Source organism: Pinus tabuliformis, chromosome 5_2 (genome assembly GCF_031772625.1).
Source record: "Pinus tabuliformis cultivar Carrire ecotype Pingquan chromosome 5_2, CPIR1, whole genome shotgun sequence".
In the NCBI taxonomy this organism is placed as follows: domain Eukaryota; kingdom Viridiplantae; phylum Streptophyta; class Pinopsida; order Pinales; family Pinaceae; genus Pinus; species Pinus tabuliformis.
Genome location: NC_142306.1, coordinates 281,064,736 through 281,073,715, shown reverse-complemented (window position 1 = coordinate 281,073,715; position 8,980 = coordinate 281,064,736). Strand labels below are relative to the sequence as shown.

At 33.8% G+C, this 8,980-nt stretch overlaps 1 pseudogene; it reads left to right on the top strand.

Moving 5' to 3' along the window:
- The first annotated feature begins 4,056 nt into the window (after window positions 1–4,056).
- On the top strand, window positions 4,057–5,859 carry LOC149158615 (cyclin-dependent kinase F-1-like; annotated as a pseudogene).
- The last annotated feature ends 3,121 nt before the right edge of the window (window positions 5,860–8,980 follow it).

The window sequence follows — 8,980 nt, the reverse complement described above, 5'->3', positions numbered from 1 at the left end:
TTTCCAAATGGAACAGATAAATCCAAGCTAGTGAGAATTTTAAAAAACTTACAAATCCTCGAGCCATGGTGAGACCTTTGGAAAAACTTACAAACCCAAACTTTGTTATTGGCTCAAAACCGAAACCTCTCCCTTGATTTCTGATAAATCAAGATCTTGCTTTCCTTTTTAATGTTGATTATGTGTATGGTTAGATTGGCCAATAACCTAGTATATGCATGCATTAGGTTTTTATTTTATTTTTCAATTATCCTTGGCATCCCTGCAAAGGGTGTATTTTTGTTTATGGTCTATGCTTTAGTGTTTAAGACTAGAAGAACCTATGTGAAATTCTGATGTAAAAATGTGTTTTTTGAATTTAATGAAGTTCATTTAAGAAAAAAAAATATGATTTAGTGATTTATCACAATCATATTCTATTTCACTTAATAAATTTATGCATATTTTTAACAAAATTTTATGAAAAAACTACTTGTTTGTGTGAAGATGCAATTTGATTTTCATTAACACAAACAGAAGTACATATTTATCATCTAGATCATATAGTTGAAAACACAAAGACATGGAAGTGGAATTCTCCTCCTCGCAACAACATATAACAGTGAATCAGTTCCAACTGGTGGAGACAACGACATATAAATGGAAATGAAAAACCATTTCTCCTTCCAACTGAGAAGTCGGGGCTACACCAATACAACAAAGCATTCTATTTTCCACTTTTGGTATAGCAATTAGAGGTGTAACCAACATCATAGCTTTTACCACCACAAGGGAGAGCCATCTCCAAGAGTTCATAAAATTTATATAATGAGGATCTAAGGCATTAGAGAGGAGATTTCCATCAACGAGATGATTGTTAGGTTATCATTCACACCCTCAAAAGATAAAGGGTGCAACCACAAACCACTAACCAATCACAAATCAACCATAATTGTTCCTACCACAAACCAACCACAAACAACTCCACCTTCCCACAGAGAGCAGGTGCATTCACCAGGCTCAGAGTACGACAGAACCAACTAATAACATCACTAAGGTACATTTCACTTACACCTAAAATATAAGTATCTAGGAATAACATAAGAAACCACCAAGTACTCAACAAATTCTTGGTCAGCTAAGATGATCATGAGATCATCAACATTTTTTTATTGAAAAAATATTAAAATAATAATAATAATAATATATTTTAATAATACAATGAACTTGTTAGGTTCTTTAATTACTATTAAGATATTAATTTCTATTTTTTAATATTAATCAATAAATTAAATTCTTTTACTTTAACTATTAATTATTAAAATAAATAGACATGTCATTATTAATGTTTTAATGCTTTTACTAAAATACATAATTAATATTTTTTTTATAATTGCGAGGAAAAAAATTAAGTAAATCTATTATATTTAAAAAAAAAAACCTAAAAAAAACAAATTAATAAACTATATATTTATAAAATTGTTTTATTTTTTATTTATTTTTTTATAATTTAAAGGTGAATTTTAAAAAAATTGCAATTAAAATTATGATTAATATATTTTTTATACCAATAAAGATATACAGTAGATGATAACAAAGTTTGATTAATATATTTTTTATGCCAATAAAGATATAAAGTAGATGATAACAAGGTTTTATCAAAATGCTTTGTGGTGTAAAGATTAGCTTAAATAAAACCACAAATGAGTCATTTCAATCTTTTGAAACAAAAGATATCCTTAATCCCACTTTTACTCTATGAATTAAGAATACATGGAAAATGATAGACATCCGTTAATTTCAGTTTGATGATAGTTTAGGGAATATGTTGATAGGTAGGTATTTCATAATTGAGTTCATTAGATATATATTTTAAAAGAATATGTATTAATAGGGTTTAATAGATATAGTTTAATTATATGTAAGTTCGTAAAGTTTTAGTTTTTATGAACATTTTAGTCATGTTAGAACAAAGCTTATGAATATGAATTAATATATAAACCTATTTTGCAACACTAAATAAAAGTAAAGATATTATAATATTTTATTTAATTTTATAATATTTAATATTTTTAAATGAAATATTTAAAGGAGTATTTTGTGTTCTTGATGATGATGGTGGTGGTTAACAGTAAACCAAACAATGGTCTATCGGACTTAAAGAAACAAATTATTTATTTTGATTTAAGATTTTATTCCTATGCTCAAAAATCTTGGAGAGAAGCCTCTCGAGCTCACTATAATTTTGACATTGTAAAAGGCTAGCAAGGTCAGTATTGTAACAAAGATTGTGAAACTGAGATCTAATGTGGTTGTACATGGGGCACTCTAAGAGGAAGTGGTTTTCATCCTCGATGTTCCTATTCTCGCATATATGGCAAATCCTTTCCATCCATGGCACTTTAGGAACTACCCAACGACCTGTTTCACTATGGAGCTCATGAGAATTCATTCTAATCTTTGCTATATTAATTTTCTTCTTTGAGCTAGTTAAAATAGAGAGATACTTTTGATCTTCTAGGGTGGGGTTGATGACCTTCTTATAATAACTTAATTTTCTCTTAGCCGCTAAATCTTTTTCACACCACATTTTTTCTTTGAACTTAGAAGTAACAATATCTTTAATGTTATTTATGTTTTGCAATGCATCATTCTCCTTGATCTCCCAATGGTTTAACCAGGCCCTTGTGTCTTTATGCCACCCTCGATTGAGCCTTAGGTGGTTTTGGCTGGAATTTAAAGCTAGCTTAGGAAGTCTCTGATCATCTATGTTATTGAGTTTGTGCTTGTACAACAGAAACCTAAGCATAGCTAGGCTCTCAATAGGGGAAAGACCTGCTTCTATAAGGAGAATAGGATAGGGTGTATTACTTTTAATTTTCAGGTTATAAGTTATAAAATGCTTCTGGATTTGCTCAATCTTTCTCCATGATTCTCTGGAGATGCTGCAACCCCAAACCTCACAGCCATATAAGATAACAGGAGTGACTAAAGTTTCAAAGAGGAACTTCTTTTTATCCCACATTACAAGGTTTGTTGTTTTACAATTATTTTCAAGACCAAAATAAGCTTTCCACCCCCCATTAATCGTTTTCTCAATGCTATCGTTCCAGTTGAGCTTGTGATGAATATCAATTCCAAGGTACTTGTAAGAATACACTTCCTCCAAGTTATTATTATCATACATAAAATTAGCGTAAGTGTCCCTTTTGGATTTGATAATCATAACTTTTGTTTTGTCAGTGTTAAAAATCATACCCATGGTAGAGTAGAAATCCTTAAGAAGCTTGAGTTGATTATCAAGATCAGAAGGGCACCTTGTGAATATATGAAAATAATATTATTTAATCCATCAAATTTAAAATTATATGAAATATTTAAATTTAATTTAATTAAAATATAAATAAATAATTATTTATTACTATTAATAATTATAAAATAGTTATTTTTCATTTAAATTTTTAAATTATTTTTGAAAATTAATTATGTCACAAGGCATTTACCTTCGAAATAAACCCCCCAAAATGCTTTTCTGTCATAATAGTAGCCATCAGATCTATTGTTAGACGATTGAATAGAAATCAGTCGTCTAATTTAATAAACATTAAAAAACCTTAAGAAAAGGGTTAACGTATCAGTTATAATACCTACCGAATGAACCTGCCCTGCGCACGGATATCTGCGTTTGATGCAGAGGAGAGGAGGGCGAGGGTGTTGAGGAGGGTAGAGTTACTGCAGAGGAGGGTCGGTTTGGTCATAACTCCTGCATTTCTTGTTTGTGTTTGATCTATAAGGCTGCTCAGATGTTAAATATATTTGATTCGGTCTACTTTTTTCTGAGGGCAAATGAAACTCTCCGGGCTTATGAAGGTTGGTCTGAATTGAGGAATTTGGGATATATAAACACTGGCCATGTTCTCCGGACCATGGAATTGGGAATTTCTCCATAGGGTTTTAGTGTTTCAGGGTTTTGAGACTTGAATAACTCGAAAAGATTTGATGGGCGGGTTTTGAGAGTTAAAATCTCGAAAAGATTTGATGGGAACAGGTCTTCCGGAGGTTTGAGGAATGAAAAACATGGAGGAAAATTTGCAGAGCAGCTGGAGTCTCCACGGAAATAAAGAAATATGTGCCCATTACGAGATTCTAGAGAGGGTCGACAGCGGAACTTATTTGGATGTGTACAGAGGGCGAAGAAAGGAGGATGGTCTAATAGTAGCCCTTAAGGAGGTGCATGACTATCAAAGCTCTTGGAGAGAGATTGAGGCGCTGCAGAGGCTTTGTGGGTGCCCCAATGTTGTGAGGCTCTATGAGTGGTTGTGGAGAGAAAATGAAGATGCAGTTATGGTTTTGGAGTTTCTGCCTTCCGATCTCTATTTTGTCATTAATTCTAGTAAGAATAAGGGAGAAAATGGTATTCCCGAGGCCGAGGTTAAGGCTTGGATGATTTAGATCTTGCAAGGGCTGGCTGACTGCCATGCCAATTAGGTTATCCATCGTGACCTAAAGCCCTCTAATATGCTCATTTCAGCTGATGGAATTCTCAAGCTCATTGATTTTGGACAGGTAAGTATAGATGATTTAGTGGCTTGCCATCTGCTACCTCTTCTGTGCTTTTTTCTCTTATCACCTTCAATCCTCCAGCTCTATTTGACCCTATTTCTTGAAGTGTTCGTACATTCTGTTCTATTTCCCATTTCATGTTTTTAATATTTTAAAATATGCTGAAAGCCTTTTTATGGTTAACTGCATCTTCGTAGTAGTTCAAAATGTTAACAAATCTCACACGTGAAAAGTTCAATCTAAAATCTTGAAAATTTTGACTGATTCAAAGTGCTTTGGAAACTAGATAAATGAATTGATTTTGCCTTTTATTATAATTATTCGAGCAAATGTTGCATAGAAGCGAAAGGTTAATATTTGCCCAAATTGAAACTGAATAGTGCTTAAAGTTTAGTGATTCTCCGTCAGTAGGATGCCTGAACATTCAATAACTTAGTGATCTCTGAATTCGAAAATCAATACTTGCAGGCAAGGATACTTGAAGAGCCTGAAGCGATCTATGAAGTAGAGTATGAGCTTCCTCAAGAGGGTGATCTATGAAGTAGAGTATGAGCTTCCTCAAGAGGATATCGTTGCTGATTCCCCAGGAGAAAGGTTGATGGAGGAAGATGATAGTGTTAAGGAAGTGCGGAATGAAGGGGAGGAGGATTCATCCACTGCAATTGAAATTAATTTTGATGATATAGCAGAAACTGCGAATTTGGATTTGAGTTGGAAAAATGAAGGTGATATGGTGATGCAGGGATTCACATCTGGTGTTGGAACTCGATTGTACAGAGCTCCGGAGTTGCTCTATGGAGCAACGACCTATGGAAAAGAAATTGATTTGTGGTCATTAGGTTGCATTCTGGGGGAGCTCTTGATTTTAGAACCTCTCTTTTCTAGGACTTCAGACATTGATCAACTTAGCAGGCTGGTTAAAGTTCTTGGGACTCCACAGAAGAAAATTGGACTGGATGCTCCAATCTTCTTGATTATAGGAAACTTTGTTTTCCTGGTGATGGAAGCCCCGTTGGTCTGAAGAACCATGTCCCCAATTTCTTAGACAACGTGTTTTCTATTTTGGAAAGACTTGTTTGCTATGACCCTACAGCTAGGCTAAATGCTAAAGAGGTACTTGAGAATAAGTATTTTGTTGAGGATCCTTATCTTGTCCTCACCCATGAATTGAGAGTTCCCTCACCTCTGAGGGAAGAAAACAATTTTTCAGAGGATTGGGCAAAATGGAAGGATATGGAAGCAGATTCTGACTTGGAAAACATTGATGAATTCAATTTCGTTCACTCAAGTGATGGTTTCTGCATTAAATTTTCATAAACTCTAATTGGCTGATCATGTTTCATCTTCCTCAAATTGCCTTTTATATGGATTACTATTCTAAATTAGCTTTGGGGGCTGCATGTCTTCAAGAATTCACCACAACAGTAAAATAATCATTATGATTACTGATGTATTGTTGTCACAGGGTGAGAAGCATTATAGCGATGAACCTACTGTTACATTTGTAGAATTTGCTTATACTTGCTCAAAATAGTGACTGCATGTTTGAGAATAAATTTCTCTACAAAGACCAACTCCATATTCTTTCTTTTCACTTTATACAAATGATCATTGTGACCACAAAATCTTTATACACAATACAGAAAATGAAAATTTATAGATGACTTTCTATTCTGATGCTTGAATCATAGTTATGAAGAAATGCGTTTTGTTGTGTGACCTGGGACCTGGCATGTGGAGATGCAATTAATTAAAAAAATTGCAGTTGTTATAAAAGGTATCATAAAAAAATAGTTATCATATGCCCTGAAGGGTGTTTCAATTCAAAATAAATAAGTAACTTTAAGACTGTTGAATAACACTAAAATGTTGGCTGAGAAATTAATAAATTGTATTATTGTTGTGCCTTTCATCTCAATGAAATAACATTTAGACCTATGACTGATCATTATAACAGCAGGGCTATTGTAAATAACAGCTTGTCATTTAGGTGATTTAATGGTGATAAGGCACTCCTAAATTTAGGATCAGTGAGAATCCTCCTCTGTTTGCCTTGAACATGTTGCATCCTCTAATTGGTCCCAAAATGCATGATGTGCCAGGCTCCATGGCAAAATCTTCATATACACTATACAGAAAATGCAAATTTAGAGATGACTTTCTATTCTGGTGCTTGAATTATAGTTATGAATATTTGCATTTTGTTGTGTGACCTGGGACCTGGCATATGGGGATGCAATTAATTTAATAAAACCACAGCTGTTATAAAATATATCATAAAAAATAGTTATCATATGCCCTAAAGGGTGTCCAAATCCAAAATAAGTAAATAACTTTAAGACTTCTTAATAACACTAAAATGTTGGCTAAGAAATTAATAAATTATATTATCATTGTGCCTTTTATCTTAATGAAATAACATTTAGAATGATTGATCATTATAACAGGACTACTATAAATAGCAGCTTCTCATTTAGGTGATTTAACGGTGATAAGGCGCTCCTAAATTTAGGATCAGTGGCAATCCTCCTCTGTTTGCCTTGAACATGTTGCATCCTCTAATTGGTCCTAAAATGCATCATGTGCCAGGCTCCTGTGCCTCAATGGATTTCATTCTGTGTAGTCCTTGCATTATTATTCATAAATCCATCCAACCTACTACTTTGAATTTGTCTTTGGTTTGTTGTTGGGTCCGTTAGAGGAGTTTTACAGCTTGAAGACATGAGCCCATAAATCCAATGGGTTCAATGGCCCTGGAATAACATAAAATTAGCTTAGGGTTATCATTAGACACGAAAACATAAAAAATAGAACTTCTTAGCTAATTGGGCTCAAAACTTTTATAGGACCTAGTGGAATCTGAGAAGGCAGAATTTATTGCTATTATTTTTTATTGAAAAGACCATTTACCTTACCTCCTAGGATGTATGTGGTGCCTTTTAGAGCCGCCACCTGTTGTTTTAAACCTATTGTGCTAATGTTATCATTGTGACGTTGTGAAATCTAATTTTCCACATATTCAGTTAATTTTGGTGATGTCATCTTGATGATGTGGCACATGCTAATCATGCCATGCTTCATTCTAACATGGCTTTCATTTTTGAACTAGTATTATTATGTCCTTGCATTCTCGACACTCCTTGAGTGGTCCTTATATAAATTGCAACCTTTGTTGTTGTTGTTGGGCTTACAAAACTTGAAAACACAGACCTAAATTTGTATGGCATCATGTATTACAAAATGAGCCAGATCACTAAATGATGAAATTAGATGGGGTTGAGTCACATAATTGAGCTCAAAGGAAGATACAATATGTTATTAATAATTATTGATGAATAGCTAGTGCATCTATTACAACGGAGTTTATCTCCTTATTATGCCATAAGGCATTTCCCTTTGAAATAAACTCCCCCAAATGCCTTTCTATCCTCATCGTAGCCGTCGGATCTATTGTTTGACACATGCTGAGGCACTCAACCTCCTTCAAGTTCTGATCTTATTAGGCCCCATAAAACCTGTAAGCGACGAGGAATATTTTCTTTTCACTATATAATGTTTAATGTTCTAAATGGGTTCCGGTTCTTACAATTCCTCTATTAATTAGAGCAACCAGCACTTTGTCAGTGGACTGCCTGCCCCTCGTCCAGCTTATCAGTGTTCTTTTATACATTAGGTAGGTACGGTGATTATTTCTTTGTTGTGAGAGAAACTATAAAGAAGGTTCTGAACTCTTTAGTTTTCTTTGAACCCCAGAAAAAAACAGAGTAAAGTTTCTTATTCCTTTGAATACTGATAGTAACTTTCTTGGAACTTTCTCAATAGTCACTGTAAGGGAGGAGGAATATAATTACTTTTTCACGCAAATTCCTGGGTTGATGTGATAGCCTCTTTGCACAAACTTCCTTTGTGTAGTTCCATCATTGCTTTGAGTGGTCTCAAGCATTTCCAAAAACCATTTTATACAATTGGTTTATAAAGGCTTTGTTTCAGTGCCATGCCACATGGGCCATCTTTGGTTTGTGGCTGTTTTCTATGTGATATTTCAGGTGATCTTACTGCAGTGGCATAACTGGATGTCCCTATTTTGTGATTATTGTGTGTATAATCTTGTCACATCTAATTTATTGGCTTTTGACAGTCATGGTTATTTGTAGTTCCGTGGTCATTGCTGTTGGGACTATTTCTCTGAAGAATTTTCAACTTCAAAAGAAGTCAAAATGGCACAAGTATTTTTTGTTTTAGGAATTCTCCAACATTTGTACCTCACTCTGCTGCATTGGGATTATATTAGAATATCTGAAAACAAATATCTAAACATTTTAATACTCACAATAAATTCCATTGTAGACCTTGATGTTCTTCCTGTGTTTTAGACATTATCCCATGGTAAAATGTCTATTAAGTATCTAATAGAGATGCGAGGAAAGAATTACTGAGA